This window comes from Taudactylus pleione, unplaced genomic scaffold (assembly GCF_031769625.1).
Source record: "Taudactylus pleione unplaced genomic scaffold, aTauple2 ptg000507l, whole genome shotgun sequence".
In the NCBI taxonomy this organism is placed as follows: domain Eukaryota; kingdom Metazoa; phylum Chordata; class Amphibia; order Anura; family Myobatrachidae; genus Taudactylus; species Taudactylus pleione.
The window spans coordinates 2,708,999-2,735,051 of NW_028284909.1; the positions used below are offsets into that span (position 1 = coordinate 2,708,999).

The 26,053-nt window shown below is 44.1% G+C and overlaps 1 protein-coding gene across 8 annotated transcripts in view; it reads left to right on the forward strand.

Annotated features, from left to right (window-relative positions):
* Positions 1-26,053, forward strand: part of SIPA1L3 (signal induced proliferation associated 1 like 3) — a 119,086-nt gene that overhangs the window by 20,988 nt on the left and 72,045 nt on the right. For 5 of the 8 annotated variants that reach the window (XM_088450162.1, XM_088450165.1, XM_088450161.1 and 2 more), the window contains exon 2: positions 13,433-13,560. The exons of 2 other annotated variants lie outside the window; for them this stretch is intronic. The gene's annotated coding sequence lies outside the window, so the exon portion shown is untranslated. Of the gene's footprint in view, positions 1-7,853; positions 7,917-13,432; positions 13,561-26,053 lie in introns of those variants that run through there. One more of the 8 variants, XM_088450163.1, reaches the window with a different exon arrangement.

The window sequence follows — 26,053 nt, forward strand, 5'->3', positions numbered from 1 at the left end:
AATCTAAAGGTCAATGAGGGACTGTTTCTGGACACACAGGCAGACTAAGGGTGCATACACACCTGTACGATATCGGGCCGATTTAGCCAAATCGGGCATATCGTGCAGTGTGTATGTCCAAGTTGCGCGTTCCCACGGTCGAATGAGATATCGTGCGATTTGCCGTGCTGCACAGTCAATCACACGATATCGCATGTGAGCTTGTACAAGTTTATGAAGGACGGAACAGTGATTTTCATCTTTCATTACATCTTTTAAGTGTGTACCGGCAATCATGCGATTGGTGAGGAGCAATCACCCTGAACATCGAGACGATTGCTGGTCGTTTAGATGTGTACCCAGCCTAAGACAGATGTATGATGTTTATCGATGGGTTGTTCTGAAGTCATTATCACAATATAACATTAAGATGGTTTTGAACGTGTTATTTTAAGCTTAAAATACTTGTATGAACTAAGGGCCTGATTCAGACCAAATCGCAAGCAGCTGCCGCCGCTCGCTCGTATGCGGCCGATGTTATGCATTTGCGCATGCATCGCAGTGCACGTGCGCAAACTAGTTTGAGCAATCGGGTAGCGCTCGCTCGCCCAGCAAAGACAGCCCAGTGGAATGAGTGACAGGAGAGGCCGTTTGTGGGAGGTAACAGGGGCAGGGCAGTAGTAACGGGGGGAGTGGAGTTGCAAACGCAGGCGTGCCTGAGTGTTTCAACGCCATTTCAGAGGCGTCCATAATTAACAGGCAGCGTCATAGTACATGTCACCTGGTTGATTTTTACACAGAACTGCTCGCAGTGCTTTCTGTAGGGTACAGTCAACCACAAGCGCTGCGGTCTGATCCGATGGCTCCCGATGTACCGATGGTTGTATCCTGGAGATGACGTACGCTAGTGGGCGGCTAAAGACAGGCTGGTGGACGCCTATAAACACAAAGTGATCGCTCGCCAAGACATAGTGGGCGTGCTTATGCCTTGCCTTGCGATTGCCTGCCTTGACGTCACTTAGCTGAATTTGCATACGCTGGGAGCGAGCGGACGCAACTAGCGAGCGGGTCTGAATCAGGTCCTAAGTTTGTATCTCCCTGATACCTGTACAATGCAATTCTTTGCATTAAGATATATGCCTGACGCAACTTGATATGCAACACTTGTGGTGTGCCAATGGGCCTGATTCAGACCCACTCGCGAGCGGCTGTCCGCTCGCAAGTGGGTCGATGGTGTGCACTGCGCACGACGCGACGAGCGAAGGACTTTCCTTCGCTCGTTGTGTCTCATCAAAGGGGGCGTGCTGTCGATGTTGATTGACAGCACGCCCCCTTTGGTGGGCGTGCCAGGGGCGTGCCTGCCAGACGGAGGCGTTCCCAAGGGAACGCCTACCGTCAGAAGCCGGCCCCACTGACATCACTAGTGATGTCAGTGGGAGTGATTTTTGGCTCTGATAGAGCCAAAATCACTCCTGGCCTTGCGGTTGAGAAACTCAACCGCAGGCTTCTGCTCGCACTGGCGATGGTTGCGATGGTCAAGACCATCGCGACCATCATCCTGCACGCTCGTATAGGCTGTGGGTGGTGACCCACAGCTATACGAGCGTCCAGGAGGACGCTCCATATTTATGGAGGTGGGCCCTGATTCAGAGCGAGCGCTCTGGTCAGAGCGTCCGGCTCTGAATCAGGGCCAATGTTTGTTGGACCCAGTCACAGAACACCCATACCTGTGGACATTTTGGCAACAACACATGTGTAGGGTTAAATTGCAAACACATGGAGGTGGTGGAGCTGAGCTGGATGATCAGATTGAATTGTAAATGGTGCACTCATAATTCCAAGTTGAAATAGTCACACATCAGGATTTTAGGCTATGTTACCTGTCCCAGCAGTGTTGCCTACCACCGTCTGTCTCCTGCTGGCCACCGGACACATCGCCGAGTTTCATACCTGCAGTAAAGCAGGGTGTTTGGTGTCCTTCCGGAGTCATTCTTCCTCCATCACCTGACTGTCCAACTGCCAACCAAGTTCCACTATCTGCTTGCCTGGTCCATTCGGGCACAAGGGTATCCTATTTAAACCAGCTCTGGCAGTACTGCCATTGCCAGAACAACTTCTCTCCACGAGACCTGCTTCCTGGCTCAGTGTGCCTGCATCTGTTCTAGTCCATAACTGGTTGTGCGCTGACTGTCACCATTCCAAGCTGTGCGCTATACACAGCAAGTTCCAGCATCCATTGTAAGCTGTGTGCTATGCATAACTAAGTTCCAGCATCCATCTCAGGTTGAGCGATGTACAAAGCAAGTTCCAGCATCAATTGTAAGCTGTGCGCTATACACAGCAAGTTCCAGCAGTCATTCCAGGCTGAATGTTGTATGCTACATACAACTAATTTCAACATCAATTCCATACAGTGCGCTATATACTGTACAGCCTACATCATCATCTATTCCAGATTGCACTCTATATGCTGCTGACTCCAATATTAATTCCTGGCTGTGTGGCCTATTCAGTAAACTCAGTTTGTGCACTGTTTCCAGCAAGACTCCATCACCAGTGTGAAGTGTTGCACTACATTCAGCTATCGCTGTCAAGACCTCACGCAGATCATCCCATCTATTCCAGGCTGTACGCAAGATCCAACTATATCTCTCTCTCGCCTCAGCTGCGTACTATACTTGCCAAGACTCACCAACCTGCCTCCTGTTGTTCCAGTACCTGCTGCATTCATGAGTCCGATCCAGTCCCTGCTATCTGCTTCAGTCATTTCTTCACTAGAAGACTCTTCCAGTTTCCCCAGTATTCCAGGCCGCAAGGCTGTTCACCAACCTGCTCAGCATTCTGTCTCTCATCCACACTACTACCAACCTGCATGAGGAGAAGCTTCATTAAGCCACCTAGCTTCAATTACTCTCCTAATACAGAAGCCAGCCATAGGGTTTCTGCCTCAGGTCATCAAAACCCCAGAGACCATTATCTCATGAGTACAGGGTTCTGTTTTGTCTATGGCATGGTCTATGTGGAGTTTGCATTTTCTCTTATGCTTTTGTGATTTTCACCTGATTACCCTAGCGGTTGGTGAGTGTAAGTAAGAATGTGTGTTATAGGAATTAGACTGTAAGCTCATTGGGGGCATGGACTGATGGGACTAATTAAATGTTCTCAGTTAAGGGCTGCATTATATGTTTACTATATGTTGCCATCGGGATGCGGTTAACATACCGCCGTCCGGAATGCCGCCTGTCGGAATCCTGATGCTGGAAACTTGACGAGGGACTAAAGATAGGCGTCTAAATGACGACGCCTATTTTTAGTCCGACGCCGAAATCCAGACGCCCGGCATCCCAAACGAAGGTAAGCTGGGGCTTAGTAGCTGTTAGCCACAGGGGTGGGAGGCTTAGGGTTAGGCGTTGGGCTAGGGGAAAGGGGGGTTAGGGGGGGACTTAGGGTTAGGCACCCCTGGGGGGGACTTAGGGTTAGGCACCACTGGGGGGAGGTTAGGGTTAGGCACTCCTAAGGGAGGGTTAGGGGGGGAGAGGGGAGGGTTATGGTTCTCACGAGCCCTAGTTGGGATCTTCATTGTTTGGCCTTCCACGGTCTGTATTTAGTCCGCCGGCATTACATACCGATTCCGCTGCCATCATATTATGTAGTGCTCTTACAGGGAATGTTTAATCATTTAAATATACTACTGGATGGTTTGAAACAGCCAAATTGGTTCTAGAAATTATCAAGTGTTAGTGTGGACTAATTATATATTTGACCTGATGAAACGTCTGCTGTAAATGAAGGAAAATATTTTTGGGGTACTGTTACCACTGTTTAATTTGCCTGGATTTGTGCGATCTGCGAGCGTGCACATCCCTGCCCGCATCTATTTTCATCCATCCATTACAGGATGGGTATATACATGTTATGTAGTGAGTTCTATAGGCTATTGTATTACTGGACATCAATCTGTACTTTATGCATGCAGTGGCTGTGTTGCTATTCACTGTCTTTCAGGTCATGTGTGCGGGTGTACTAATTTATTGTTCCCACTAAGCTGTTTTTGTGGGGTGCTGCACCCTGATCGACTTTAAACTATAAAAATGAGCCCTGCCCTTATGGACACGCCCTGGCACCTTGCTGACCTCAGCAGGCCTGCGGTGCCCCACCTCCAGGTGAACTTGCTCCCTCTCATCCCCGCTATGCGCTATGTCGCCTTCTTCCAGCAGCAGGAGTATTTGGTTAAAAAACAGGTGGCAAACCCTATCCCGCAGCATGTCTCCAGATAGCAGGACTCAGGAGACACCGGTGAGGCGTGACCATTACCAAAACAGTTCCGCACCACAGCTCATCTTTATGGGGACTGGAAGTGGCTTTAGCATCAGAATGGTCTAAATTCCAGCTGTCTCAGTGTGGTCGGGCTCTGTGGACTGCTACAGTGGATAGATGGCGAGCAGGCCCCCTGTTTGTCTCCAGATAGCAAGGGATGCCAGTCAGATGCATGAGCGATATCGTTAAGTGTTTACCTTGAACTCCCAGGCTCAATGTCGTTCCCGACATTGAGCATCCACACTGAACGATATCGTTCAGTGATGCCACCTGCCACATCCCCGAACTTGCAGAACCTGGCGATATCGTTAAGTTGCTCTGCAAGCATGGACGATGAAAGACCTTGTTAACGATCCGCGGGAGCGCGCATCGGTAACGATATTGTGCATGCACACTGAACGATCTGAACGCATATGAATGAAAATGATATCGTTCAATTTATCGTCTAGTGTGTATGAGCCTCATTGAAAGGGTATATTGGGTGATCAGAAGGGCATTGATCGGGCCAAGTGGGGTGGTCTGAGGGGCATTGATGGAGCATGTGAGTGGTCTTGGTTCATTGATGGGTCATGTAAGGTGGTGTGAGGTCCATTGACGGTCATGTGGGATGGTCTGATGGGCATTGATGTAACGTGAGATGGTGAGGGGCATGTGGAGTGGTCAAATGGCAGAGTTTAATTCATTTAATATTGTTACACTTAAGTGACCCCTATTCATAATACACCGCACAGCTATAGCGTCGCTCCAAAAATGTGCACTTCAAAATGAAAAAGTACCCTTCTCGGTGATCAGCACCCTTCCATAAAAAATCCTAAAGTGAACACTAATTAATTGCTCGATTGTTAGTTTAGGAACATTATGAAATCCAGTCATTCATCATTTCATATTACATGTGAATGGTTTACCAGCCTTTCATGATTTGCATATGCTTAAAAACAACTTGTCTGCACAGGCTTGCCTGTTTATTTAAAGAGGTATTTTGATTTATTTCAGTGTTCTTGGGAATTTATCCTATTTTTAATTATAGAATTATTGCTATTTTATAAAACTGAGACATTACACTACATTGACTGCATTAAATGTCGGTGCAACATTTGCTCTGATCTACAGCAAATGAACAATGAACTTTTGTATGTCTAGTGCATATTACACAGTGAAAGAAAGTTTCTGTTTGCTGTCTTGTAGTGCAAATAACCCAGAACCAATCAGGCACCAACAATCTATTTGGTGAGCCCATAGATCACATTGTGACATACTAGTTATGGGAAAATGAAAACGCAATGTAGCTAATCTCAGTTGTTTGTGTGTGGGAGAGAGATATGAAGACCTGGCTTGGGTGCAGCCATTATTACAAGGAACAGGGGGAAGGGACCTTTTTCAGCATTTGGCATGTCCCATTAGGCTCCACTATGTACGTGGCACAGTCCTCCCACCTTTGCTGGCAGTGTGGTAATGTTTTCTGTGCCAGCTTGCGTGGGCTTCTTACAGCAAGCTCCTGCTCTGCTGGGTTATGGTGTTCCTAATCAGTTCTCTGCCAGCTGCTGTGTTTAAACACTGCTATCATCCTGGCACAAGGTAACAAACCTCTCATCACCCTGCCTCTACAATGGGACAAATGTTATTCCATTTATATAGGACTGATTATATAACCTAGGGAAAACCAGGTTGTTGTTTTTTTTTTAATTATTATTTCTTTACAAGCTCCACTTACATCCATCACATTGAAATAATAAGAACATTGTCCTGTATGTCAGACTGGTAAATAGCTTTATGTGGCTCATTGTTTGAGGCCATGAGAGCCTAGGACAGTATGGTAGACACCGGAACATAAGGTGCATGGTTATATGTGGGGGACACAATGAGGGGGACAAGAAAGATGTAAGAATGGGGTATTCTTAAACTAGTACAAGGTATCCAGATAATCAGAATGACAGTACATAAAGCAAGCATGGACAACCAGAGCATGCTGAGACTTGCCATTTCACAAACCCTGGAGAGCCAGAGGTTGCCCCCTCTGACCTGGAGCATTGGCAGGGGGACGGTGACAGCTTTGCCAATCCATGAAACAATAATGTATATCTATGGATGGGTTCAGGAGCTGATTAGTGCAAGGAAGCTGAATAGTTAATTTTCATCAGCGGTTGGACACGGCAGGAACTGAAGATGCGTATAGCAATGACTACCCTGGTGTGCAAAATGACGTTAGTCACCTTGCAAACCAGGCTGGTAGTCTGGATCTAATCAGATGGTGAACTTCATAAGGGAGCTCTGATTTCCTGGCAATAGCCATTAATTACTACGCAGGGCCCTATAATTTAGTAATTGAGCCAATAGAGGAGACTGGCTGTGTAATGCATGATGTGATGCACTTAGGAAGCTGTAAGCTCACAGTATAGTGTACAGTATTTGCTAAAGGTGAACCCTGCAATTTTCCCCCCACCACCACTGCTGATCCATGAAGAAAGATATGCAGGTGGATTTCTCCCATCAAGCAATCCAGTTCCACCACTGGGATATTTGCAGGGATCTCTCCATAAATATCAGTGCTGCATTTGAAGGGTAAACTTCAGGGATGGGATAATGATAGGCGTCGGGATTTCGACGCCTATCATTTGTTCCCTGCCGTCGCGGCTTCCTGACTGCATACCGGGAGTTGCATGTCCAGCAACAGACCAGCTCTAGCTTCAGGAGTAATACTGCATACACACGTAAAGATTTTCTGTCCAACCATCCAACTAGTTGATTGGTTGGAATGAAAATCTGGTAAAAAATAAAAGCAAATGACAATCAGCAATTTGCTCCCAAACGCCGGAAAATGGACAAAAACTGTTGTTTGAACAAATTGTTTAGATCAAACATTTAACGAACTTGTCTGAACGACCATTTTCATTTGTTTTCTGACATTTAGGAGCAAATTGCTAATCATCAGTTACTCCCATACGTTACCAGATTTTCATTCCAACCAATCAACTAGTTGGATGGTTGGACAGAAAATCTTTACGTGTGTATCCAGCTTAAGACTGGGCCTTTGTTACTGTCAGAGGTTAAATACGGTTTTGGGGTATGTTTTGGAAGGAGGAGATCTGTTGCTACAGTATGCTTCCTACACTGGTCTGATCCCGCAACCCAATGAACCTATCACTGTGAGATCAGTGCATTTGCCTGACACTTAAACCTTTATTATCATCAGATCACTATGCTCCTATCCTTTTAAACATGGCGCTGTCATTGGATCACTTTTTCAATCGTTTTTGGATACAATCCTCTGAACCATTAGGCGTCACGGTAATTAGGTCACTATATTCCTATACAGGACTGACCCTTTGACCCATTTAAAAATGTTCCCGTCAGTAGATAGCTCGTTGTTAAACGTGTAAATGAGTTTTTACATAGACATTTAACACGGATGTAGCATGTTGGAAGTCATGGACAGTTCATGCATTGTCTGTGGTGATGGGAGCTGTGTGGGAGGGGGATCTATTCCCACTTAGTATTCAGTGGACGAGTATGGTAGTATTACTAGGCAGCCCACGGCTCAGCTTCCTCCTCTCATTCACCAGACTGTGTGTCTCTGGCCAGGGAGAGGATGGATCATATGAAATGGGGACTGCAGATAACAGGTGATTGTGTATTTTGTGCTGGGAGAGAATGGTTGTGATGTGTTCATGGCACACGTGTGTGTGAGGAATGGTGCTGCAGGATTGCTCCACATTGCAGTATAAAGGTTTGTTTATCCAGTGTGTGTAATGTATGGTATCATCCTGCTTGTGTAATGTATATAATTATATATGTGAATGTTTCAGTATTATGAACTGTTGTTCATTCATTATTTACATGTTGACAACACCAGGAAAGACAACTGTGTTTTTTTTTTATCTGCAGCAATCCCCCCCCCCACCACTCTCCCTCCACCACAGGGCACAGTTTAATGGGGGGTCTCTGGTTAGCAATACATTGTGGGGAGTCTACCCCATTTCTAGGTGTGTTTGGGTGTTAGCTGGACAATCTATTTATATGGGGATATAAAGCATATATTTAGAGATTGTGCTTAAGGCATCAGTAATGTTTGAACAACAACATGCTCATTAATGGCCCAGGTGACACCATATATAATAAGTACTGAGTGAGACGATGGGTCTCGTCGTGTTGCGGTCGTCTCAGGTCTGCATTGCCCTCACCTTGGTATTCTGCTTGCCCGTTACATCCGCATTTAATAGCCATTGTCAGGAAGGTATAATGTGCCAGCTCCCTCAGTATATCCGCATGCTTCTGGGGTGGAGCCTGTAAAATGATGTCATCCGTCTTTAAAATGACATCATGCAATAGCCGATATGGACCTGTCTGGTACAGTGACAACCAGAATAAATATTTTCTGGACCACTCAAGCGAGTGGTAAACCGACTGTGTAATATGAGTGTGTTTTACTAAAGCACTGTGCTACGATACAAGGGAGAGAAGTCAGGTATAAAAATGTGTGGCTATATTATCCATACTCATTACTACGCTACAAGCTCATGTGACATCACTGCAGTATTATCTTATTTATGTGTTGGCTGTTGTACTGACTTCTCATAGGTACATCAATTCCTTGAAACTTTTAAAATGAATTATTGTCTTCCCATCTTTAATGTACCGTAACATCAATTTTTAAACCACGTGACCGCTAAATATTCTCTTTTCTAAATGTGCTTTTCTGGATATATTTTGTTAGTGCTGTTTCATTTAAAACTGACTGACAGACAAATCATCCTTAAAAGTACAGAGTATACTCTCTGATTATCCAGCAAAACACAGAGTATACACAATAGGTATTATTCTGCAAAGCACAGGGCATACTCACTTAGATTATCCACAAAATACCAGGCCTACTCGCAGAGATTATCCTGAAAAACACAGGGTATACTCGCTCAGAATATCCAGCAAAGCATTGGGTGTACTCACACAGATTATTCTCACAGATTATTCAGCAAAGCACCAGGTGTACTCGCTCAGATTATCCAGCAAAGCACCAGGTGTACTCGCTCAGATTGTCTAGGAAAGCACCAGGTGTACTCGCTCAGATTGTCTAGGAAAGCACCAGGTGTACTCGCTCAGATTATCCAGCAAAGCACCAGGTGTACTCGCTCAGATTATCCAGCAAAGCACAGGGTATACTCGCTCAGATTATTCACAAAGCACAGGGTATACTCACTCAGATTATCCAGCAAAGCACCAGGTGTACTCGCTCAGATTGTCTAGGAAAGCACAGAGTATACTTGTTCAGATTCTGTAAAAAAGCACAGGGTATACTTGCAGAGATTATCCAGAAAAACACAGTGTATACTCTCTCTCAGATTATTCACAAAGCACAGGGTAAAATACCATGTATACTTAGAGATTATAAAGCAAAACACAGGGTATAATAGCAGATATTATCTAGCACAGGGTATACTTGCTCAGATTATCCAGCAAAGCACTGGGTATACTCTCTGATTGTTCAGCAAAGCACCAAGTATACTCGCACAGGTTGTCCAGCAAAGCATGGTATAATCTCTCAGATTACCCAGCAAAGAGTTTATCCCGAAAAACAAGGGGTATAATCTCTTAGATTATCCACAAAACACCAGCCATACTCAGAGAATATCCAGCAAAAAAACCAGGTATACTTGCTCCAATCCATCAAAGCACCGGGTATACTCAGAGAATATCCAGCAAAGCACCAGGTATACACGGTCAGATTATCTAGCAAAGTACAGGGTATACTTGCTAAGAATATCCAGCAAATCACATGGTATACTCTAAAGGCGTGTATCCACTTGCCGATTAAAATGAGCGATTGAACGATATCATTATCGTTCAATCGCTCACTAATCGTACATGAAAATGTCAGAAACGTCCAGCGATGCGCTCTCCTGCTGGTCGTTTCCGACATCAATCATCGTCTGAACATGCTGGTCAATCTGCTGATAACGACAGATTGACCATGTTCAGGGATGAGGGAGGGTGTCTGCACTGAGCGACACATCGTTCAGTGTAAGCACTACAGGGGAAGAAGAATGACTGTACGATTACAATGTTGTTCCACTATTTGCTGGGATGTAGTTATGCCGCCGGTCTCAATCCCGACACAGTAATCCCGGCAAGGGATTTCAACATAGGCGTCGAAATACCGACGCCTATGTTAATCCCAACGCCGTGAGGACGCTGGACAGATCGTCCTCAGCCGGGGGTAAGTATACACTTAGCCGGGGATGGGGGGCTTAGGTTTAGGGACCCCCGGGGGGATTTAGTATTAGACACCCCCTCGGGAGGGTTGGGTTTAGGGTGCTGGGAGGGGGGTTTAGGTTTAGGCACTAACGGGGGGAGGTTAGGGTTAACCACCCCTAAGGGAGGGTTAGGGTTAAGGGGGGGAGAAGAGGAGGGATAGTATACTTACCTCACTGTCGGGATTTTGAACCATCGGGCTGCCAGCGTCGGGATTTGAACCGCCGCGCTGTAGTCCGGCGGTCATTCATACTGATTCCCTATCTGCTAGTGGATACGCACCTTTAGACAGTGATTTTCAACCTTTTTACAATGCGAGGCACACAGAACAAGATTTTAAAATTTCTAAGGCACACCATCAAAAAAACACACATATTGGGCCTCACGGGAAAAAAGCACTCACAAATTGTCCCACCACAGGAAAAAGAACATACATTGGCCCCCACAGAAAAACAAACATACACATTGTGTAAAATACAATGGCCTCACAGAAAATATATAAAACAGTGGTCCCCACAGAAAAAAACAATCACACGCTCAGTGACTGAGCACACAGTGCACCGCTGGGAGCAGCGTGCAGGCTGGTGTGCGTGACCTATGTCACGCCGCTGCGTGTCTCCATAGGCCCGGGTGCACCTGAGCCTCCCTGAAGAGCCCAGCACTGCTCGGGCCAGCAGGACAAGTAAACTCAGCTCTGTTTGCACCATAGTTGCCTACCTTTGGCTTCTCCTCCCCGCCTTTGTAGGAGAAGCTGTAACGGGGGCGGGGCCTGATGGGTGGCATCATTTAGCCCCGCCCCTTTGTTGCAAATTGCTGCGATTGGGTTAAATTTTAAATAGGGGCGGGGCTAAATGAAGCAATTCTCTGAATCATGTCTTTAAGCCCCGCCTCCTACACGGGCACCCGCGATCGCCACGGAAACTATCCACATTCTGCCCACTTCACTAGGAAGTGGGCAGAATGCGGGAGAAATTCCTACCCTAGGGGGGGAGGGTGTTACCCGAAAAATCGTGAGCCTCCTGCGCAAACTGGGAGGGTAGCAATGTATGGACTGCACTGACCTCGCGGCACACTTGACAACCGCATGCGGCACACTAGTGTGCCGTAGCACAGTGGTTGAAAAACGCTGCTCTAAGAGATTATCTAGCAAAGCATGGGGTATACTCGCAGATATTATTCTGCAAAGCACCAGGTATACTCGCTCATATTATCTAGAAAAACCTAGGATATACACGCAGAGATTATATAGCACAGTATTTAAATGAGGTAATCTCACCCATAGTAAAGGTAAAGTTGCCTCATAGCCAAATGGAGACAAGTTTAACATTTTACTCATTTCCACGTGTATAGGGACAATATATAACAAACAGCAGAAATTACATGTTTTCCACACATTTTTGTCATGTTTTTTTTTTAATGTGTTTGCTTTTACCAATACAAACAACGTACAGGTTGAGTCTCCCATATCCAAATATTCCGAAATACAGATTTATTTTTTTAGCATGACTGAGATAATGAAACCTTTTAATTTTTGATGGATCAATGTACTCTAATTTTGTTTAAGGCACAAATTATTAGAAATATTGTATAAGATTACCTTCAGGCTGTGTGTGTATAAGGTGTATATGAAACATAAATTCATTTCTTTTATGTACACACACTGTTTGAACCACAAAATTATTGAAACTATCGTATAAAATGGCCTGCAGGCTGTGTGTATAAGGTGTATATAACACATAAATGCATTCTTTGGTTAGATTTGGGTCCCATTCCCAAGATATCTCATTATGGTATGCAATTATTCCAAAATACGGAATATTCCGATATTCCAAATACCCCTGGTCCCAATCATTTTGGATATGGGAGGCTCAACCTGTATTATACTGTGTATGGGAAGTAAGCAATGAATGGCCTCTAAAATTGTAAATGCAGCTATATACTGTAATTTAACAATACAGTGGTGTGAGCATCACCATTAAGTCTTATTTGTATTATTAATAATAATAATAATAATAATAATAATAATAATAATAATAATAATAAAAAAAAAATATATATATATATGTATATATATATATTTTTTTTTCAATGTGTATTTCATGTGATTTAGTACTAGATAAAAAGGGCATTAAATCTAGTGAAAACAAGTCCTAATTGTTGCAACACTGTGTAGCCACGATCTCTGGCATAAGTACAGTGTTGACTGGGTCACACTTTGTTTGTATGGTTATACTTGCCAACCCCTGTCCTCCTTTTCTCTCCCACCAGCTCCCATTGGCCCTGTACACTAATCACTGTGCGAGCTAATAATAGGCAAATAATGTTTTGGCATCTTTCCTGATTTGAACACCCGATTTGTCCAGAATAGAAAGGGAATGTGGCTTTATTAGCAGTAATTGGCTAATAGGGGCTGCATGTGCCAGCAGGAGGAAATAATGAGGCATGGTCTACTTCTCATACAGTACTAGTGTTCCCTGGTTGGCAGCACTGAAGCCAGTAGTAAGCAGTCTGGCAGCTGCACACTCTTATGACATTTGTGGCGGCCAAGAATATTAATGGCTAGGTCCAGTGGGCCAGATAAATTGTTATAGTGACCTTCGGGGGCCATATGCTGTGCAGTCCTGCAGGATGTACCCGCCGTTTTGTTTCTTATCTCTGTTGACCATCCTCTTACCATATTCGCTAGGATGTTGTTTCCTTCCTCTGTCCCAACTGAGTGCATTCGTAGCCCAAGCAGTTGGGTGCATAATTACTGGCTGTAACCTGGTGGCTATATGGCTCCATTGACTCTTTGCTGCCTGTTCTGTTCCCCTATGCATGTGTGTTATGTTTGTAGAAAAATCGTATGTGCTTCATGTGGAACATGTGATTATCTTCTATATCCCTCCTACAGGCACAGAAATCCGTTTGTGGCCTCCTCAGTCCCTATGTTCTTTGGGTTTCAGTCTTGGAATAGTTTTCTTGTGGATTAAACGTGGGTGGGTGCCTAACACTACTCTGACTCACTGAAGAATCTGTAAGGTGAGCACAGCTTTTATCTTTTCATATTTAAAGCAAATGTAAATTATTTGTGATCACACTTCAGTCATTCATGGTCCTTAGCCGTTGTTAGTGTCCTAGTTACCTGTCCTTTTAACAGCAGGTGTCACCTACACACAGTGGCGGCAGGCATTCTATAATCATACTATTGGTCTCATTCAGACCTGCTCGCAGGTGCCTATGCGCTTGCAAGCGGGTCGATGTTGAGGCGCTGCGCACGTGCAGCGGCCGCACTGCGCGCGCGAGAGAAATTCTCTCGCTTCGGGGCTCACTACAAGAGGGGCGGCTGTCGATGGTGATCGACAGCTCGCACCGTTTTGTGGGGGAGTGGCTGGCCAAACGGAGGCGTTCCCGACGGAACGCCTGCCGTTTGGGGGCGGCCCCACTGACATCACTCGCTCACTGGGGCTTGCGGTAGACAAGACCCTACCACAAGAGTCTCGTCGCAAGCCCCGATGGTCGCTATGGTCTTGCCCGTCAACCTGGCCGCTCGCTAAAGCTGTGGGTGGTCACCAACAGCCTAGCGAGCGGCCAGGAGGCCGGCTCTGGACATAGAAGCGGCCGCCCTCATTCAGAGCGAGCGCGTTTTGCTCTGAATGAGGTCCTATGACTGATGGGAATGCTGTGAACTAGGAAGAGTGAGAAAGACATGTAGAGGAGGCAAACTGTTTGGGGGTGATCGATCTTTTTGGGCCCCGTAGCTCCACTCTAAAGTGATTGAAGCTATTCACTTGTGTGCGTCACCCAGAGCCGTAACTGGACTGTTTGGTACCCTGTGCTAGTGAGAGCATTGGCGCCCCCCCCCCCCCCCCACAATTTATTTTAAATAGGGGCATAAGTTAGTGCACCTGAAGAAGGGCCAGGGAGGAGATAGGAGAGACCAGGAGATGCTGGGGATAAAAGAAGATGACGCTAAAAGTGAGCGTGATAATAAACGGGAAAATTTGCAGGCGCAAATAGCGTCCCCTGTGGTGCCCTGTGCCATGGCACTGGTCGCACCACTCTAGTTACTGCCCTGGCGTGACCAGTCCTGTTCTGGTCGAGATTGCCGCGTTCTTGTTCCCAAAATGTACAGGATTAGACACGTGAAGCGGCTTCTCCCGTGCTATGTGCCAGTTAACTATTTTAATTCCCCATTTTGATCGCTGAACCAGTAATAGCCGATCACTTCACTAGAAAACTGCAATATCACAAAATCCTTGTGAACTATTAAGGTGCGTACACACTACACGATATGCTCCCTGAGCGATATCGTGTTGTCTGTCCCCGGCAGGCTGTGCTCAATGTCGTTCATGACATTGAGCAGAGCCGCTGAATGATATCACTAACGATATCGTTCAGCGCCGGGCTTCCTCCCCCATTCCCCAACATGCAGCCACCTGATGAGGTCGTCAGATTGTGCTGCATGTTCAGGCGATGGACAATGTCGGAAACGACCAGCGGGAGTGCGCATCGCTGGTCGTTTCCGACATAAAAGTGCACGATTACTGAGCGATTGCACGATTACGATGTCGTAATCGTGCAGTCGCTCAGTAATATCGGCCAGTGTGTACCCACCATTAGGCTTTGTTTTCCTTAATATTGCATCAGCAGACATAAAGCTTTCCTCCCCTGTATGTAGGCAACAGGTGCAAAATAAAGAAAAAAAGACCATTACGTTACTTTCCCCCCCACCCCGGTACACCTTCCTCCTCACCCCGGTACACCTTCCTATTCACCCCGGTACACCTTCCTCCTTTCTTTCTGTTATACAAAATGACATCTATTTGAGCCTGCCCATTTATTCCACTAGTTACCCTGTATTGTGCTGTTGCAATGCCATACACCCTTGTATTTTTATTTGTTAGTCTGTTTTATATAATGCAGATGTCATTGTTGCTATTATTGCCCTTGAATGAGTTTAGTTTAAAACCTCTCCCGGAGCAATTTGCTAATTCACAGAAGATCTAAATATCAGCACAATTTTGTAGGGAGGCGATTCTGGTAACATGTCATTGTTGAGGATGTGCCCCTTGTCTTACAGAAGGGCAGGGCTGACCATGTTGACCAGAGAAACTGAAGCATGTTTGTGTGCTGGGGCGTATGAACTGATTGACATATTACAGATATACACATTTTAACAATCGTACAGAAGGTCTCAAGCACTGATCAATGATTGCTACAAACTTTTCATACTCCTTAACAAATGTTGTTTTATTTACTGCTGAATGATAACATTGAATTTGATTATTAGCCAGTCACTAGATCCCCTACCTACCCATTTCTTTTAGACTACAAATATATGACCATGAAGACTAAACGGCCCTTTTTGATGGCTTAATACAGCTGCATCTCAACCTTTAGTGCCACAATCCATTTCTGCCATGTTGCACTGATGCAGAGTGGCTGGATCCCAACGGACCTGTCACTGTGGTCAGCAGATTACTACACACACACACCCGTCGTTATCTGCCAACCTTAAAATTGTCAAAATGATTTGGACTAGTCCATTCTTTGGCTATCTATTAGTTTTGGGTCCTTTAATGTGCTGGGAGCATGATTTGCAGATGTCCTTGATTTTGTGTCCAATGCTATTTTATATATTCTGGTAAGCGATGTCATTTCTCTGTGCTGTGTTCATGCAAAACCAAATTGGCTTGGTGTGCAGGCAGATCTGATTACTAGAGGCTTTTAGTATCTCATTTAGAGTTAGGAGCAAATCCAACTGTAGGGTGCAAATTTGCACCTGTACATATCATGTTGCAACACGAGGTGTGCAAATGCACTTTTATTATTCGCAAGCATTGAAAGTACTGCTGTAATTCGCATGTTAGGTAGCACACAAACACTGGACGGCTTTTTTGTTTTACACGGTGATATACAATGCACCATTCCCAACTCTAAATAGGTAGGTAGGGCAACATAATTTAGTGAATGTGCAAAATAGCACCAGCAACCTCGATTCACTCGTAAGTCTAAATGAGCCCTTAATATGCGTGCTGTCCACCTGCGCACATACAACAGTCATTGGACCCTACCCAATCAAAATTGCATACACTCTGTTTTTTGATAAAACCATGATATTGACTTTGGTCTGCACACTTCAGGCCAATTTGATGTACAACAAATAAACTGGTCGTCAAAAGCAGGCGTATGGCTAGTGACTTCTAGGGACAGAAGCCCATGTGTATATTATCAAAGGACACTTTCTGCAGAGCTTGCGCATCTGTGGAGGTTACTTGCCGTACTTTTTGGCAGAACTTGCAGCATCCTCGTCGACCATGTTAACTTTTCTGTATTAAAAATAAACTAAAGTAGCTCAATGTGTAGGAAGAGATGCTAAGCATTGACTCTGACATACAGAGAAGTAGGGATTTTACTGTGCTGAAAATGACTGATAGTTGGCAACGATACCAGTGGTTGGTGTAATCTGACCTGCTGAAATGCTGCATTTTCACATCTGGGCACATCTATAGTGGCGTGGGTTTCACTTAGTGACCGTTTGTTTCCACTGGAGGAAATGGAGTTCTTATTCGGAAAGTTTAGTCTTCAAGACTGGAGGCTGAGAACTGTAACATTTGTTATGTCTCCTTATGTAAAGACCGATTCGTATTTGTTTTTTCTTTTTGCTAGAGTTTACCATCTAAATGATCTGCAAAAAAAATATAATCCTGTTTTTATTCTTTTCTGATAAGATGTCTAAATGAAGTGCTGATTTATTTATTTCCCACTTGCAGGCATTAGATTGTTTTGGATTAATGGATTTTTTAGTGAGTTTGGGAGGCTGTGTGAAGGAGCGAGTGAGGAAGATTTTATGTTCTGCAACTGGAGTACAGTAGAGTGGGCACTTGTATAGTTAGAGCTTTATCTTCCTGAGTATTACGTCCCTGCGTCAGACTGATGGTTATTGTGTTGAGTGTTCACTGTTTTTTTTTGTTTTGTTTTTTTACAGCCATAATATTTAAATCTATGTTGCCTAATTGGCTGAATGGTCCTTTTTACGACCGCTGCTTCCCAACTTGGCTGATGAGCACCTCTCATTGCTTAGATGGGGACTGCTCTCAAACATGGCATAGTTGTCAACATTTAAAAATCCTTTTCAGGATGACTTGGCTGCCGTGCCAGTGCGTCCACTTGGGACACACACTGTACGGTCATGGCGGACCTTGGAGTACAACCGTTCCCATCATGTCCTATTATGAGTTTGATAAGGATGTACATTATTTTATTTATTTATTTTTAATTTTACGGTTTTTCGTTTTTCAATTTAACTTCTAAAGCCTACATGAAAAACCTAGTCGTTCAGGATGGCCTCGAACGTGGAGAAAGGGGGATTCTATTGTGTGGTTGTCCAGTAATCGAAAATTGGGATATTTATAGGGATACAGAGATTTGATAATGATGAAAAAAATCATTAAATCCTGGGACTGTGGGCCTGATTCAGAGCCGCTCGCAAGCTTTGCGAGCTGCTGGAGAAGAAAAAACATGCCCACAGACCTCGCGAGTGGGTCTGAATCAGGGCCCGTATCTGGACACTTGGCAACAGAAATGTATACCAATACTTATTTTGGTTGTTTTTACTACTGTATCCTGGCTACCAATAGTAATCATTTCATTTATTCCGAGGTGCAGAATCGGTGATTTACCTTGTTTATCTGTTTTTACCCCAATCCTTTGCTGGTTCCTTCCTCTCCCTAGTGCTGGCAACATTCTATGCAGATTACACAGAGAAGTTGGGGTACGTGATATTGGCAATATAAAAGGAAACTGTCTCTGCCATTGATGCTTTGGGCGAAGGTTTGATACGAAAGTAATTCCATGTTAATGCAGTACAGACTCTGGGTGAGCTCAGCAGACTAATAGGTGTGTGACAGCAGAGAATACAGGGCAGCACCTTTCCTATGTAAGAGCTATAGAGTGAAACCCGCATTCGTAACTTGGGACTTTGAGAGCCTCCTGTCATTCATGGTAAATGTGCCTCTGATCTCCAGTTTCTTATTTGCATGCTGGCTCCAGTTCCTGTGCTGTGTGCTTTGTCAGGGTTACCCTGATTATTCCGCTTATTGTGCATTGAGGAGAATGGCGTTATTGGGTTTCACTGTACCCCACGTTGGATTACTTTATAACAAAAGTGCACATAGAAAGACTGTGCAAGGTAGAAGCCGCTGACCCTTAGTGTGCGAATATGCCTCTCTGTTTGCTATGGACTCTTGATGTGATAGTTGCATATGGATGTCCCCATTGGCAGGTTTTAGTCCCTTTGCAGCAACCGTTAGGGGGCACCAGGGTTTGCAGTACTGCTGCTGGTGGATGTAACTAGGACACTTATACATATATTCTTTCAAAAGGGGTTATTTGCCTTCAAGGTTTGCTATTCTTTATTTACACTGCACCAAACTTGTTCCAGGGCTGTAAACAAGAAATGTAAATTACACATCCAATAATAAATGTACAGTAACTTGTATGAGGAGGAGACTATAGACCTGCTTTCTGGAGCTGATGTTTAGTTTCACCGCTAAACAAAAATCTAATCACTGTACCTATTATACATGTCCATATGCTGCTATTTTAGCCAGAGCTCAGTTTGCAAATTTGTGATGGCGGAAATATCAGTTTGGTGCATGATGGGAGACATTTATGAAATTGGATACACACCTATTCAATCATTGGGCCGTTCAGCCAATATCGAGAGAATGGCCGTTGGATTGTATAAGTGCCGATGCAGGAGTGTTAGCCGATAAATGGCTTTTAACGCCCCTGCTACGGTTAGGATAGGGAGGTTGCAACTTATGTACAGTTTAATATTCGTCGGTTCGACCTCCCGATCCCATAGAAGCCCGTACACCCTGTGCTATGTATGCGGCTGACGGGGGATCACACTGGGGACAGACTGCACGGCTGATCGGGACAGTTTTACCCGATGAACCTGCAATCGTAAAAGTGTGTACTAAGTTTAACTATGTAATCCATAGCAGAAAATCAGATGGCTTCTAAACCGTTCTAGAACTAATATGGAATCTGGTTGCTATGAGTTACAGCACTTTTGTTTCAGTGGTCTTAGGAATAGGAATCACTCTAGTATCACAGCCAGGTGCGTGATATAGAGAAATAGATGTTAAGCTTGAAATAATCACATAAGAAGCTAAACACCCGTTTCAGGATACACAAATCGTTCTCTATTTGCTTTAGGTATACAGTCATTTCTACCGCAAGAAAAGGGTTTGTCAAACAGTCAATTATTTGACACCAATCTACTTCCTTCCCCCACAAACCCCTCACAATGGATCATTGTCTCGGCATTCCCGACTCTACGCTTTCCAAGAAGGGCCTCAAATAACATGGACGTGTTTGAAAGTACTTGTACGTTTTCATTACAAGCACACAGTCCCCCTGTCCTTTCCTAGAGAATATCACGGTGACAGGGTTTCGTATGCTACATTAATAGCTCTTTGTCCCCCTAATCCCTGTGTCTCTCTTTCAAGACAGTATTTCAAAGCGCTTGTTTTTATTGCATGGAGACGCAATGTATTCCCGCCCACTGGCGGCTGCGCATGAACTGACTTATATAGTACACTGCTCTATTCACAACGTCTGTTTACAACAGTGCAGTTTGGCTATAGATGTCTTCTCACTTCAGGGGTGGGGGCCTGTAACTTATACTTATACCGGAGCAGAGGGGTTCACATATGGGGAGTGCGGACTGTGAAACAGACAATGGTTTTACTTTTGTAGCCGGATTCTAGGAACGTGGTATCTTTCCTTAGAGACATGGCCGGCAGCATAGTGCCAGGCCAAGAGCAACCCTCAACTTATACAGATGTGTCCTCTTACATCTAGCCTCGGTACGCCACACAGCACGTCTTGCCTGGCGTAAGTCAGCCACTAGGTCCTGTGCTACTCTGCTAGTGCCGGGCTTTTATTTTCCCCGTCTAAATAGAAATGTGATGTGATTAGGACGCACCAGCAGACTGTCCTGATTAATTTGATTTGCAACATACAGACTGTATATCTGTGTGCACTGTATATCTGTGTGCACCTGAGTCTGTATATGAACCACAACGGAACTTGGAATTAAAAGAATCGTCGGCCTCTACATTGTCGCACTTCGTATACAGATTCAGGGACTCCGTCTCACATAGATATACAAGTGTTACATATCAGCACAGTCTGCTGGTGCGTCCTAGTCGCATCGCGACTTATACGCATTTCTGGCAAAAAAAGTTGTGAAATAGATGCCCTGCGCTAGCAGATTCTCGTGGAACCCGCCGCGCTGAAATGGGCTTTTTAGCGCAACCGCAGTAAATATGTGTCAGGACACATCTGTATGCAAGGTAAGCACTTTGAGTCCTTTAGGAGAAAAGCGCTTTTTAAAATAAAATTATTTATTATTATTATTTGGGCCACCACCACAGTATGATGTTGCACCCATCACTGAGCTACAACTCTCCAATGGCTTTCAGTCTAACATGATGCATGGTGTGGATGGCTACCATGCAATGCAAGGTGGGTTGTTGGATATGTAGAGTCCACTTACTGAGGGCTTATCTTATAACCTGTAGTACTTCTCAGAGGAAGGATGGGTTGGAGTAGTAGAATTAGTTCAGAAGATCGGGGTGGGACAAGGGGTAAATATCAGGGCTGACGTTGGTGGTTATGGGCCTAACATCGGTGTCTGTGAGGCTGTGTGTAAGGGGACACCATGTTTGGATTCAAATGTATGTGACTGTCTCATCCTGCTTATTGCACCGATATTCTGCATAGAACCTCATGCTTGCAATCGTGTGTGGATTCAAATGTATGTGACTGTCTCATCTTGCTTATTGCACCGATATTCTGCATAGAACCTCATGCTTGCAATCGTGTGTGGATTCAAATGTATGTGACTGTCTCATCTTGCTTATTGCACCGATATTCTGCATAGAACCTCATGCTTGCAATCGTGTGTGGATTCAAATGTATGTGACTGTATCTCTTGCATAGTTGTTTTTTTTTTTTTTTTTTCCTCTTCCTGTATAGTCTGTATTGGTCAGTGAAGCATAGTTTATGGTATATATCTGGCCTGGTTTTTGCTCCAACTCAGAGCAAGTTATCTCCTTTGATCAGCAAGCCAATTGAGTCAGTTGTAGCCTGTCTTAATCAAGGGTTACCACTCCTTATATTCAGTCTAGGGGCAGCTGGGGCTGTTTGCAGCTGGGGTTAAAAACACCAAGTGTTAAATGCACAAAGTGTGATTACATAACAGTTAATCAAACAGTTGAACAAACATTGACCAACATCTAAGGTAATTTCAGATTAAGATACCATTACTTTAAAATGTGTCTAAAAAAAACAAACCTAAAACTCACCATGTACTACACATTTCTTTTTTTCAACTCCCTCCTTTGTATTTTCTCTAAGGATATAACATCCCTAACTCTCCCTGCATCTCCCCTCTCTGGGCACACTGCTGCCCTATTGAGTCACTCACCTCCTCTAAAAACTAATGAGATTTCTTTTCATCAAAAATTGACTATTACAGCCTCATTGTGTCACTATAAAAATTTTTTATACAACTATATCTACTTCTCCATCCTTCTGCTTTTATTATCTGGTGACATATCACCAAATCCAGGCCCCACACACGGACAGCGGATATACTATGGAATAAATATCCTGCAAACCTCACATGTCTCCCATCACGCTCCAAATCAATAAATGTGCCTTATAGAATTCACACTTGATCACAACTTATTATTTTACATCTGAACATCTCTTTACAATAACTACTTTTACCAATTTCTACATTTACCTGAGACTGCTGGTTTATACGTTAACCAAACTGTCTAAATAGCCCTTCATGAAGTGGCTTCAGCCACCCGTCAGACTTCACGTAAACTGATATAACAGCCATGGCTTTCCACAGACACCTACAAAAACTGCCTCTTAAAGTAGAATGTCAGTGGCATAAATCTTAATTCAAATGACTTCCACACATACTGTAAAATAGGAATCCACCCATCTGTCATCCTAACCCTCTGTCCCATGCTCACTTTCTACCCCATCCGTATCACCCCTGTCTGTTTGCCCATCCCCTCTAGAATGTAAGCTCTCACGAGCAGGGCCCTCTATCCTCTTGTGCTTATCCTTTCTTTACTTATATTATCTGCTCTATACTCAAAAGCACCTAACCCGTGACTTTTGCCATCCTGCTTCTGTTGCAGCAGTGTTTATATACCATGTACTTGTATTGCATTGTCTTAAACTGTATGACACTGTTTTCTTGTTCTGCTCAACTGTCTATGTACTATGTTTATGCACTATGTAAGGCGCTGCGGAACCCTTGTGGCGCCATATAAATAAAGGATAATAATAATAGTGTGGAGTTGTACACCTTGGTTTTGGGGACGTAGGAAGGTAATAAGTTGGCATAGCAGGAAATAAGGGAACCAGTATTGACGACTACATGCCCTTCATGTTTATTAATACACTTCCCATGCACCATTTTCATATTCCCTACATTTGTCACCCCACACTCCAGTGCCCTCATTCTGCCTGTCTTCAGCAGGATGTGCCATTGGGTGTGTGCCCGTGTCTGCCATGCCTCCACCCTTGCCTGTGCAGCTAGTTCACCCTTTCACTGCTAGGTACTGACTGGGTACTGAGCCTGAGTGACTGATCTACTCAGAATGCACAAAGCCACTGCAGGGACTCGCTGCCAAAACTACGGATCATATCCTGACATAAGGGATCTCATACAGCCGGCTCGCTGGGGGGAGAGCCGCAATGCAAGAGAATTAATGCAGGATGCATGATCCAAATGATCCATGATCCAAATGATCCTTTCAGTGTTCCCAGTTTAGATTTGGCAAAAGAAAGGTCTCTGCAATCCTGAAAAAAAGTGTATAGTCTGCAGTAAATGATGCTCGAGGCCTCTGCCTGCTGCACTGTTTATTTAAATGGTTTGGGTCCACATTAAGATTTAAATCCTTATTCTTGTACATGTCCTGCAACTTTTACTTAATACATTACTTTAGTTTTCTGAGTGACTTTCATCTACGTTTTTACAGTCCATCTATATCACCTCTATTCTCATAGCACCTCTGCTGTACTGTATCCAGAGCAGCAGCTTTGTTTTCTAACCCAGAGTATTGAAAATGAATAGCTTTGTCGGGTTACATGTATACGTGACTGAAAAGCACAGAAATAAGTTAAAAAAAAATGTAGGAAAAGTTGCAGCAGATCACATAGAAGACCGTTACGTTATCTGAAGGTGGAAACCCCTTTTTCTTGTTTTCTTCCTTTTTTTTTTTTTTTATAAACTTTTTCACATTCTCTTTACTTTTTTAAGTATTTCAGTCTGCTCCATGTGACACACGACAGGTGAAATTCATGGTTATGCCATATTGTAGTAGTAACCCTATCTGAGCGCAGAATTTCTCTCCTATATATCCGCTCGGCCAGAACAAGTAGTAAGATTCACATAGACTAACAGATGTTTTTTTTTTTTTTGTACAATTACACCTGCATGGAAATAAGCATGTGGAATGTATCTGTAACTCAGAGAATATTTAAGGTATTTGACTGTTTTCATTAAATCTCTGCCTTTAGGGACTCATGTTGCAAAACTTCATTCCCTGAAGAGCTGTATGAAACTATTCACCATTTATACAAACCTAAAATTGCTTGTAAAGAATGTTACCACTTAATAAACATTTCTAGATGGGTAACGTACAGGGTGCTTTAAAAATAAACATGGCTATGACCTCCCTATTAGGACTAACACACACACACACACACACACACACACACACACACACGTACACGTACACACACGTACACACACGTACACACACGTACACACACGTACACACACGTACACACACGTACACACACGTACACACACACACACGTACACACGTTTTGTCCGTCCGGGGGAAAAAAAACTGTCCGTCTTTTCTTTCCGTGGGTCAGTCACTTTCACAAGCAACGGTTTTGTGCCGTGTGTTTCCAGTCTATTTTCAATATTTAAAAAACTGAAGACCGTGGGTGGCCGCCGTCCTAGTCAGTGGTTATCACGGCCGTAACACGGCGACCGTGCAGTGTGAAAGCCCTAATGTATTTGTAACTTCCGCTGAAATTAAAAAAAGGAAAAAATATATATATATAATATTTTTGTTTTTGTTTTTTTTCGCCGGACGGACAAAATCCTTTGTGTGTTAAATAGCCCTTACACATGCACACATCTCACTTTTCATATATTGTCCGAACACCGCGTATTGCTCATTGGTTTTATGCAGTCCCACTGCCTGTCCCAGATTGTTTTGGAGGCTTTTGTTTTTATTTGAAAAGTAATCGCCACATAACCATAGAAATAGTCGTACCATGAGTGATGGACCCTTCCGATATCTACCCAAAGCAAGTGTTCTGTTGCCGTGGAAACCACTCTTCTCGTATTGTAGATTGTTTCATATACGGAACACTGGCTACCTGACCACCCACCGTATCCGATTCTCATGGCAGCTCACACTCTGTATAAGACAGCGCAGAAGGTTTTACATTCCTTGTACATTTAACATTGCATTCTGCAACCCACTGGTTTTATTTTAAATATAAAGTGCTTTTTTGCTGTTTATGGAGTTAAATAAAATAACCTTGGCACCATCAGTAGGTAATGCCAGATTTAGTGAGGTGACCTTGGGACAGGAAGTGGCTGGCTCACAGGTGCTGGGAGGAGCTGTGTGTGTATATATATATATATATATATTTTTTTTTTTTTCTAACCTTCCCGTCACCTCGGCCTTCCTGCTACAGGCGACTGTTTACACTCCATGTGCCGAAGAGAAAATATGATATTTTGGTGTGTGCCGCCCAGCCAGCAACAGGTTCAGCTGGTTTTTCCTCCCCTCGCTTCCCTATGTTTAATATGTAATCAGTAGCTTGCAATCCTAGGATAATGTCAGGGCTTAACTCTTTTTGTACCAGTAGATTGTTATGAAATAACATCCTTGATTCTCGTCCTATACAGGCAGTGAGACGCAGAATTAATTCTTGTGTCCTTACGGGTTAAGCTTGTATGTGCTGACAGTTAGACGTTAAATTAATCCGTAGCTTCGACAAGGTTTAACCCTCCTTGCACAGCAGTTAAATGACTCATTGCTGTCAGGTTTTGCAGCTCCTTCAGTATCGCCCCCTCCATGCTGTGCCTGAGTCCATATAGTGGCGCGCAGGGTTGCCTGTCTTCTAAACTAGCAGTTGTCTGGGTGATTGATTTAGTGTTAGCACATTGCATGGCCCTTTTTCCAAAGTATCAAATCACTACAGCCATGGTGTCCTTGGTCGCCGCTCTCATGATAAATGGGGAGATTGTGAGTGAATTCTGCATTTTATTATGGACCACCAATACTCTACAAGCCTGCTTGTGGCAGTGCTTCCACCCAGCCTGCAAGATTAGGCCTCATTGTTACCTGGAGCACCAGGGACTGATGCATTGTGTAGGCTGGCCTAATCATTAGATGGG